Below are 11,544 nucleotides of genomic sequence, written 5' to 3'. Positions count from 1 at the left end.
CACATCCTCCCCAACACTTGTTATCTCTTGTCTTTCTGATGACAGCCATTCTAACAGGTGTGAGGTGATAGCTCATTGTGGTTTTGATTTGCATCTGGTAGGGGTCCATTTGTACTGTTTCATGAGGGGGAATTTGACCAAAGATGTCCCAGGAGAGTTGGACACAATAGGCATCAGGACAAACATTGTCTGACTCTTGCTCTGTTTCTTCCAAAATCTCTACTTCCATTTTATTTTATTTTATTATTTTTTAATTTTTTTAAAGATTTTATTTATTTATTTGACAGAGAAAGACACAGCGAGAGAGGGAACACAAACGGGGAGAGGGAGAGGGAGAAGCAGGCTTCCTGCCGAGCAGAGAGCCCGATGCGGGACTCGATCCCGGGACTCCAGGATCATGACCTGAGCCGAAGGCAGTCGCTTAACCAACTGAGCCACCCAGGCGCCCATCTACTTTCATTTTAAATGGTAAGTATGGCCTTTCATCTCATCGTAGTGGTAAGGTGTGGGATTCAATCTTCAGTATAGAATTAGAAGAGTTCTTTTAACTTGCTTTGGTCTTTGGTCGGGGAATGTCAAATATTTCCACCATAATCCATCCTCAAGCCCATGACAGACATTCTTATGTATCCTGACACTCCACACTGTCCCACAGAGTTCTACTTCTGTCATAAAGTCCTTGATGGTCTAGAGCTTCAGGAAGCCACTACTGATAAACGAGAATTAGAGTAAAGTGAAGCCTAGTCACCACCCTTGTTCTAAGAACTATTCAAGTCAATCTAGTTTATTTAAGGATATTCTTCTCAGGACTCAGACCAGCTCATCACAGTTCTGAGAGAGTGCTGGAAGCTGAAGTCACAGCCCTTTAAAAAGTGTTACTTGTTTTTACTGTGTCCTCAATGCATATGCACATCATACACACTGTTGTTTCTTTGATTTATTTTAGAAATGTATTAATATTTTAGGCTTGCTAAAATTTGAAGTAACTTTAAAACCCTAAGCCTGTCATGATAGAAAAGACCATAGAACACTTTGAAAAAGATACTTGTATTTCTATCCCCTCAGCCAAATGTGAACTGTGGCAAATAACTCTGCCAACGTCTCTCCTCGTCTACGGCTCCTGTCTTCTTCGTATGCTGCCCTTCCTCTCTTGCTGAATTTCACCTATCTGGAGTCACTGCTTCTGGGAACAGTTCTGCTTTGGGTCAGCTATGCCGTCACAAGATTTTATAGTCTCAGTTTTCTTCAACTGCAAAAATACTAGATCAACTAATACCTATTCTAGCTATAAAGAATAGATTCTCGGGCACCTGGGTGGCTCAGTCGTTAAGCGTCTGCCTTCGGCTCAGGTCATGATCCCAGGGTCCTGGGATCGAGCCCCACATCAGGCTCCCTGCTCTGCAGGAAGCCTGCTTCTCCCTCTCCCCCTCCCTCTGCTTGTGTTCCTGCTCTCGCTATGTCTCTCTGTCAAAAAAATAAAATCTTTAAAAAAAAAAAAAGAATAGATTCTCTTGATTTAATTATATCTTATAATCTGCAAAGTACTAAAACGCTTGGTGACACCCTACTGCCACTGAAATCTCTACCCCCAACACCCTCACCAGTTGATTTTCATCCATTCTTGGCCAGCTTCAATTACATTTCCTTTAAATAATATGAGGAAACTCTGAAGCATGTTTTCTCAACATCAGCACTACCGACATTTTGGGCTAGATAATGTTTTGTTGTGGAGGACTGGTCCTGTGCATTGTAACATCTTTGGCCTCTACCCACTAGATGCCAGTTAGCAACCACACTACCACCCCCTACCCAGTTATGACAACTAAAAATGTCCCCCGGAATTACCAGATGTTGCTGGGGAGCAAGGGGCCAAATTATCCCGAATTGAAAAACCACTGCTGAATGTTATCTATAAAAGGGCTGTATATACTGTGAGTTTAGGAATTACTGTATTTTTTTAAGATTTTATTTATTTATTTATTTGACAGAGAGAGAGAGAGTGAGTGAGAGAGCACAAGCAAAGGAGGGGCAGAGGGAGAGGGAGAAGCAGATTCCCAGTTGAGCAGGGAGCCCAATGAGGGACTTGATTCCAGGACCCTGAGATCATGACCTGAGCTGAAGGCAGATGCTCAACCAATGGAGCCACCCAGGTGCCTGGAATTATCGTATTTTTAAACACGTGTTTTTGTCAATGTGTTGTAGAAGAATATGAGATCAAGTACACGCAAAGAGTAGGGAAGTGGTACTCAAGGGCATTCTACTTCACTGTCTGCCTGGAATTGTCTTAGGAGAAAAGACAGACTCTCTAAGGAGGTCTTAAAAGAAGTTGTGACCCACAGTACAGATCATCCCCTGATATAAAAAAGGATCCTCTATCTAACTTTGATAGAAATCGACTCAGTGTCCAGCTACCTTAAAACTGATCAACGGTTTCATAAGGACACAGGAAGCATGATATAAGAAAATATTTACCATCAAGTGGGGTCAAGGGATAGATAATATGATTAGTCAGAGTCTAGTTATTTGAGTTGCCATCGACGGCAATCCAACTTACCTACTACTTGTTTTTACAGGAGTCTTAAAGAAATAAAATGTGCACATGAGTAACATCTCAAACCATACAAAAAATATTCATTGGGAAGTAAATTTCATTCTCACCCCTGACCTTTAGTCTCTGTTTCTTGGAGAACCACTGATATCAGTTTCTTGGTCAGCAGGAGAGATGTTACGCCCCTCTGCATGCCCTGCACACATGTGCGTGTTTCAGTTCACACATCAATAATCCTGCAATGACAAAACCAAAATCAACCTTCAGCACAGTCACAGGAAAAACACATTTTACCCGGTCACCCTGAGAAAGGGAAAAACTTAAGTATTAGGCATTTTTCCGCCTGTCTGGTTTGCTTTTAATACTATATTTGGTCAGTTCTAAGATGCCCAGTGTCAACATTTCAGCACGTCGGGAATTGGAACATGTCTTAGATTTTACCTCACATTTGATGAAACACAGAATTATTCTGATATTCATAACTAGATAACCCCAGAAAGTGCATCATTCTTTTATCCAGAGGTCGGTGGACTAAATTATCCTTTTAAATCTTCCAAAAGGGTGAAGAGTGAAGGAAAAGAGCCCGGCTCTGGCCCTGAGGACACAGCCATCTTCCGGGTGCAGCAGGGGAGACATGCCCCGCCCACGCTGCAGGGGGCGCGGATGCTGTCTGATTATCTTTATATGGAAGAGTTTCACCCATTACTTGTGTTTTCTGCACACTCTCCTTCCTGCCCAGGTTAAACAGGCCATGTGGTAGAATGGAAAGAATCTGGATTTTAGAGTTAGGAATGCCTGGGTTCTATTTCTGGGTCTGACACTTTCTATGTGGTGCCAGGCAAGTTCCATCCTGAGTGGTAGTTCCCGCCTCTGTAAAATGGACATAATGATTGCTCCTTCTCAGGCTTATGGTAATCATTAAAGTCGCTAGCAGTGTGAATGTCATGGAATGCCTGCCATCCTTCCTTCCTTCCTTATCTACTATCTACCATGTATCTATTGATCCATCTACCTATCCCTTCCCCAGGTGCCAGCCCTTGGAAGTCCCCAAGCCCTCCGGTTTTGTAGGGTCATCTCGCACTTTAAGACTTAATAAAAATGGGGGCACCTGGGTGGCTCAGTTGGTTACGCCACTGCCTTCAGCTCAGGTCATGATTCCAGAGTCCTGGGATCGAGCCCCGCATCGGGCTCCTTCCTCTGCGGGGAGCCTGCTTCTCCCCCTCCCTCTGCCTGCCGCTCCCCCTGCTTGTGATCTCTCTCTCTATCTCACTATCTCTCTCTCTGCGTCAAAAAAAAAAAAAAAGATTTAATAAAAATGAACTCACAATGCAGTCCCACTTAAGATGGAATACTCCGCGTCCTTCCCAATATCTCTAGGAAGCCTTCGTAGGACCTTTTCACTGCTCCCACTGAATTCTTTCTCTCCACTCAGCATTTCACCTCCTGGGCTATTGGTTGTTCTTTTGAAACAATTTGTCACTCTGACAGCCAGCACGCCAAACCCCTCGCGTCCGAACTACGGCAGACTTAAAGCTGTGTGTGAAGGCTTTATTATGTTTTGTGGCTATTAAAGAGGAGCTCACACTGCAGTGCACAATAAAACAACCACTAGGTTAAAATCGAATACTAGGCTTCAGTGCAGGACGACGGCACGGAGTAGGGAGTGTGGACTCGAAGCCACACTGCTCAGTTCAAATTCTCATTCCATCACTTCCTAACCATGACCTTGGTGTTGGGAGAGGCAGTGTGCCATGGACCCCAGGAGTCTCTGCACGACCTTTCTGAGGGCGCCAGACCACGCACCTCCTCATCCTCTGACCCCAGCAGTTTCCGTAGCAAGTCACGTAGCAGTTAGGTCGGTCAGGGTGCTCACGGTGTGAGTACTTTACACCTCACTTGCTATAAAAAGTGCTGAGCCTTTGACCCCGGGTTCTCCACAGGCAGCACGCCCCGCCGTGTGAGTAGCTGCCATCTGGGCCCGTTACCCCCATGGGACTCAGGGGCAGGGAACCCCGTGGCCGCGCTGATGTTCCCGCTGTTTGCTGCGCTGTGAGTCATAGACCATCTGGGCCCCATCCGTTCAGTCTCATCTCTACTTCTGCACCTATGAAGTGTTGGCAGGCCAACCTGCTGCTGGCTTACTCGTGTCCCTGGCAAGCCTGTTGCTCTTTGCCATTTGGGGCTTTTCCCCCATACTTGGTTAAGTTACTTAATTTCCCTGTGTCTCAGTTTCTACACTTGAAAATGGGGATAATAATGACAATAATAGTGCTCAAATCCTATTGTTTTGCGAATCAAATCAGTTAATTTAAGTCAAGCACTTAGAACAGGGCCTGCACGTAATTATATTTAAACTAATGCCATATTGCTTAGTTCTGTTTTCTCCTATCTGTTCCTAACTTCTTGCCTTCCAAAACTCAAAATTCTTTTAAATTTTGCCTTCTAAAGATCAAAATTCTACCTTTATTTTGCAGGGAAATTCCCACTTGATAGGTCACAAAGGCCAGGCCCTGGGGGCTAACTTTTCCCAAACAAAATACTTAACAACCCCCCCCCCCCCCCCCCACCCCCGCTGCGAAGTTCTTCAATGAGAAATGTTTGTGTCCCTCTCTGCTACAACAGAGGTGATATTCAAATCATGTAACAGCTGCTCTTGTAAGGGCACTGACCCGTCAGAACTCTCTGGAAGGTAAATATACCAGCAAAAATCAAGCCTAGCTCCAGTGATCTGTGTACTCAGGGCCAAAACATATTTTTTTTGAAATACAAGAATTTAAAATATTTTCCCCTTTCCTGCCTCTAACAGGCTGATCAGATATTAGCGAGAGGACTTTGTTGACCTAATTTGAGGGGAGGGGTGGATAGTGGGTGTAGATACAGAATAAAAGAAGCTTGGAGAAGGGGTAGATCTATCTACATAAAATAGGAGCTGCGTGAGAGGAAGCAAAAGATCCTGGGAGTGAAAGGAGGCCGATGAGAAAGAAGAGATCTGTAGGGAAAAGCAAGGATGAGATGAGCGTTCCTGGAGAGAGCGGACAGAAATATTTGAGCTGCTCACAAGACGCATAAAAGTCTGGGAAAAGGAGGTGCCCGCGCAGAAGTTTAAGAAATCCTGCCATGTGGGGCGCCTGGGTGGTTCAGCCGTTAAGCGTCTGCCTTCAGCTGCGGTCATGATTCAAGGGGTGCGGGGATCGAGTCCCGCGTGGGGCTCCCCGCTCTGCGGGAAGCCTGCTTCTCCCACTCCCCCTGCTTGTGTTCCCTCTCTCGCTGTCTCTCTCTGTCAAAATAAATAAAATCTTAAAAAAAAAAGAAAGAAAGAAAGAAATCTTGCCATGTGTTATGGGATGCGGTTCTCTGGTCCCTGTCTCTTTAAGAAACATCTAAATAAAGACACTGTTTTCAAAGATCATTTTGGAATGAACTTTGTGTTTCTTTCGAATGTGACATCATGCTGAGGATGGTCCTAATGGCAGCCAGTTAATGTCCGAGTGTCTATTTATACATAATATTTATAATATAAATAGAAATATAATTATTTGAAGGATTTATATACGTATTATATATAATATTTAAAGCCCCCCCCACGCAACATACACTATCTGCGTATACACTGATAATATATCACTTGAGACATGCAATGAGTCATACTATATTTATCAAATATACACGTGTGTGTGCCCGCGTGTGTGTGAATGCTTCGCACTTAAAGAAGGTCAAACGCATGCACAATCTGGCGTGGCTTGCTGAGACTCCAGCGAAAGTGAAAAAAAAGTGTCTCTTGGAGGTAAATTAAGAGAGTTGGGTTTTTTTAAGCGATCCTGGAACCAGGTTTGTGGGTGACTGTGGCTCTCTGGTGCTCATTTGCAGCAAAGGAGGAAAGGCAGATCATTGCGTAAAGGTATGAAAACACAGCACCCGCACACAAGAGGAAAGTACAAGAGGAAACCGAGGATAGTAAATAATAGGGCCGAGCCAGTAAGTTGCCAGAACAACGGGGGGCGGCCGCTGTGTGTGGAGCAGGCTTTACTTTTGCCCGTGGCTTGACACTTTCCGTCGCCTTACATTGGATCTGTTTATCCCTGCATCATGCTGAGTTCAAAGTGCAGCTATTCACACTTAGACCAAACATTTTTCTTGTCGATTGATAGAATTATACTGGAGATCTAGGAAGTCTTAGAATCTGTCACATTTTGCAGTGTGCATCATCCTGCGGTCTTTCTTGACTTCTTTCTGCCTCAATCTCCTCTGCTCATTAACCTCCCTGCTCCTTCACTGGTGCAAACAAATTCCTTCCTTTTACGTAGTAGTTTGGAAACCAACTTTTGTTATAACATGTCCCTAGGATCTCAGTCTTCACCCCCCAACACCCCCCCAGGGTGATTTAAGGATTTTTTCTACCCCCCCACCCAAGATGGAATTCTTACAAATAAAAGTTTTTTCATCACCTCCATAATTAAGTGTGCAATGAATATATTTTTTTGTGTAGTGGGATAATATGTGGATATTTATGTGGGTTTTAAAAAAATTCCTTTTACTTATCTCTTTTTTCCCACCATTCAAAGAGTGTTAGGTTTTTTAGAACTAGAGATACAGAGATGCTACAGGGTGAACAACTAAATGCTTAACTTTTAAGCTCTTGAAAATAATTTTGTGAAGTCTATAGCAGAGAAAAAGGTCTTAAAAGCTATGGCTTTCAATTATAAGAGCGAGGCACTTGAGAGAGAAACGTGGTTGTTGTTGTTTTTTTTTAATCCCCAAAGTCTGTCTTGAAATATCCAGAGCCAACACCTGGAGGACCAAGTACATAATATTTATACCATAACCACAGAGAGGAGTATGTGATATCATAAAAGCCGTGTCCGGCTCGGAAAATAAAGTTTGGCCAGCACACGGGAAAGCAAGGATTGTGGGGGATGTGTTGAGGGCTCCATTGCTGGTGGGGCTGCTGGGGCTGCTGGGGCTGCTGGGGCCTGGGGCTGCCTCTCCTTCCCAGAAGCCCAAGTCTCTAGAAGAGCAGAATAAGCTTAAAATACATTTGAAGGGCGCCTGGGTGGCTCAGTCGTTAAGCGTCTGCCTTCGGCTCAGGTCATGATCCCAGGGTCCTGGGATTGAGCCCCACATCGGGCTCCCCGCTCTGCGGAGAGCCTGCTTCTCCCTCTTCCACTCCCCCTGCTTGTATTCCCTCTGTCACTGTGTCTCTCTCTGTCAAATAAATAAATAAAATCTTTAAAAAAAAAAAAAGATTTAAAATACATTTGAGACATTCCAGAGCAAATAAAACCATTGCCTGTCTTCGCAGACAATCTGAATGACTCAACCTCCGAAAGCATCCTTATGTCTGCCTGAGCAAGACGAGGATCAGGGCTGGGGCTGGCCCTAAGGGCCTGAGGGACTCTCACACAGTCTCAGTCTCTCTCTCTCTCTCTTTTTTTAAAGAATTTATTTATTTATTTATCTTAGAGAGAGAGAGCACAAGCAGGGGGAGCGGCCGGCAGAGGGAGACTGAGAAGCAGGCTCCCCATGGAGCAGAGAGCCCCACATGGGACTCAATCCCAGGACCCTGGGATCATGACCTGAGCTGAAGGCAGACACTTAACGACTGAGCCACCCAGGCGCCCCCCTCACAGAGTCTCTTACACCCCGGCATGATGCAAGGGAAGGAGCTGGAATGGCCAGGCCCCCTGAGAGGGAGCGGGACAAGCTGGGGGCACCAGATGCATCTTTGTGGTTAGGACAAGGAAGATACAGAACTGAGATGTGACAACTGGGGCCCATGGCAGGGATCAGCAGGGACAGAGAGCAGTGCCCATGGCCTGAAGGGATCAGTTCCAAAGGTCAACATAGAGACATCCGTGGCCCAAACACACTTAATGCCACAATTCACACAGGCAACCCTCAAACTCAGAGGCCATCCAGGAGCAAAAGAACTAGAACTGTAGGGTTGGAGGGTTACTCCTAAGAGACTGAGCTTTAAACAGAGTAAATTATCAGGATACAAGTGAAAATGGAGGCTCATGAACTAAGCTGGAATCAGTTATAGAGAAATCATTAAAATGTGTATATAGGCCATCCTGTGCTAACACAAAGTTTGCACTCCCAAATCTTTTGGAAGAGTTACTTGGCAGCAGCTACTAAAATTAAAAACGCAAAAACCCTTTAACACAGCAATTCCAATTTTAGGATTCTATCCTTTAAAGGCAAAAGAACCAGAATGCAAAGAGATGTGTATAAATATTTGACAATATTTATAGTGTCAAAATACTGGAAATAGTTTGAAAAATATCTAACAGTGAGGATGGCGTAAAAAAATTGCATATCCAAAGCCTGAAATATTTTGTAGCAATTAATATGCTGATATATATTACTTTTAAAAGATTTTATTTATTTATTTGAGACAGACAGAGAGAGAGCGACAGTATGAGTGGGGAGGGCGGAGGGGTAGAGGGAGAGAGAGAGAGAAGCAGACTCCTCACTGAGCACGGAGCCCGACACCAGGCTTGGTCCCAGGACCCCGAGATCATGACTCGAGCCTAAGGCAGGCACTTAACCAACTGAGACACCAAGGTGCCCCAGTATATATTATTTTTTTTAAAAAGCAAGTTATAGGGAGCCTGGGTGGCTCAGACGGTTAAGCGTCTGCCTTCGGCTCAGGTCATGATCCCAGCGTCCTGGGATCGAGTCCCGCATCGGGCTCCCTGCTCCTTGGGAGCCTGCTTCTCCCTCTGCTTCTCTCTCTCTCTCTGTCTCTCATGAATAAATAAATAAATAAATCTTTAAAAAAATAAAAAATAAAAAAAATAAAAAGCAAGTTATAGTGTGAGTGTCTATTTTATTTTTGTTAAAAATGGGGGTCTTTACGTATGTTATTATAAAAATAGAAAATGATACATCAAACTGTCAACAGTAGCTCTTTAATGGGTAGTTTTGAAGAAGGAGAACACTTATTTTTTGTTTATGGACTTCGATACTGTTTGACTTGAAACCAGGAGCATGTTCTAATGTTCTAATATATTTTAAGCAAGAAAACAAAAATGTGAAAAGAAAAAAATAGATACGAGAAGGGAAAAAAATCCCCTCAATTTAGCACTAAATTTCAAATTATACTTTCAAAAGTGTCCATGAAAAAGTGCATATCGTTCTGAAAGATTAGATTTTCACTTCTCTCCTGCTTGCCTTCCCTTAACTCTGCACCTCTGGTAAAAGGGATGAAATATAATGGAATGGCGGGGGTGGGGGGAGTGCCTTAAAATAAATCATTCACATTGTGGAATATACTGAAGAATGAAGATTTGATCTGGACTGTTTCTGAGCCCTAGTTTTCAAGTCCCATGTTCAGCCTGGGGAGTCGAAGTTCGCTTTCCCTGCTAATACCCCTTACTCTGAGAGTTTCTCTACCTGCCCCCACTCTCTGCACCCCAAGTCCACACGCCTTCCTGTTTCCCATACTATCCACATTCACACCCCCAGATCTCCTTGTCTCTGACCTAATCATTTCTTATTGCTGCCTACCTTCAGGTTTCCTCATTCCCCTTCCTCAGGGCCCTCTTTTGTTTTTCAGAACGCACTAGACCTGGAGGGCCAGTCAGTAGAGCATGTGACTCTTGATCTCGGGGTTGTGAGTTCGGAGACCCACGTTGGGTGGGGCGCTTACTTAAAAAGAGAGAGAGAAAGAACACATTGGACATCGTAACTTAATTGTGGGAGGCATTTACCTATTGGATGGAGCACTGATGGGGCACCTGGAATCCATAACAGGTTCCACACTAACTTTTTTCATGAAAATCACCTCAACCTCAGACACGGGATCAAGGAAGGGTGCGGGGCTGGCTGGGCTGGGCTGTTTTTAACCACAAGTCAAGTATGGAGTGTTCCAGGCTGTGGGGGAGAGGAAAGGCGAAGATTAAGTGGAGTCTGAGAAGAGATCAGAAAGACGACTGAGCTCAAGGAGTTGATGGGATGGTTTGTCAAGCTAAGAAAGGAAAAGTGAAGAACAGAGAAATAAGAGTATCCTTGAAGAGATTCAGCAGTTAAATTGTTAAGTGCCGTGTCCACTCGGGCCTTCTTTCTCGTGGGTCAGTGCATGTCACTGAGCTCCAGATATGTTCTTAAAATTTCAGAGTCAAGAAGGACAAATGTGGGGTTCCTCCAGAGGAGCTTTCACAAGGGTGTCCATCAGAGAGAAATATGTGTGTACGCTTGAGTATATTTTCCACTTCATGACTTAGGATAAAAAGTACAAAGTAAGCATTGCATTTTTTCCAAAAGGATATTTAATATCCCAACAGTCATTCTGATCTACTTAAATCAGAATCATTTTTGATGTGATGACGAGCAACGGGAAAAGTTTGGTCTCCATGGGGAGATTCTGTGCCCCACCAAGTAGTCTAAGAATTAAGTAGATCAGTGTTTTCTGGGCAAAAATATCAGCAATTCATAGGAAGCCGGTGGCTGGAAGCAGGGCCAAATGAGTCCGGAGGCCGTGCAGTCCTTGGTGGACTTGGTACCACTGGGCTCCTTTTTAATGATGAAACCACCCTGAAGGCATTTGACTCACTTCAAGACCTATTTAATGCTTAATCCCCTGAGCCCCGACTTCTGCTCAGCATTCTGAAGCAGCCCTGAGGACCCGAACCAAACTACTCACGAGGAAGTAAGTAAACTACTCCCACGCACCAAGCTGCTCCCCTACACAGAAGTGAGAGTAAGTTCAAAATTGAGTGGAAGTGCTTGGAGTCAAGGCCTTTGGCCTCTTCCTGCCCGTGTTAAGCAACCCAGGCACACACTACCAGTGTCCTGGCAAGAAACTCTTACTCTCACAACAGTGGGAGGAAGGCCAAAGAAGACCAAAACCTTCAAACAGAAGCTCAGGAGCAGAACTGGGAGGGAGAGGGAGAAGTGAGGCAATTGCCCGGGGCATACTGGGCTGGTGACTCAGCACACCAGCCAGCGAGGAGCCTGCAATTCTGGAAGAGTTAGGGTTGATGCCACCATGGGGG

Source organism: Mirounga leonina, unplaced genomic scaffold, assembly GCF_011800145.1.
Source record: "Mirounga leonina isolate KUSES-001 unplaced genomic scaffold, KU_Mleo_1.0 Mir_201, whole genome shotgun sequence".
NCBI lineage: Eukaryota > Metazoa > Chordata > Mammalia > Carnivora > Phocidae > Mirounga > Mirounga leonina.
The sequence above is the reverse complement of the archived record's forward strand: the minus strand, read 5'-3'. Positions refer to the sequence as shown.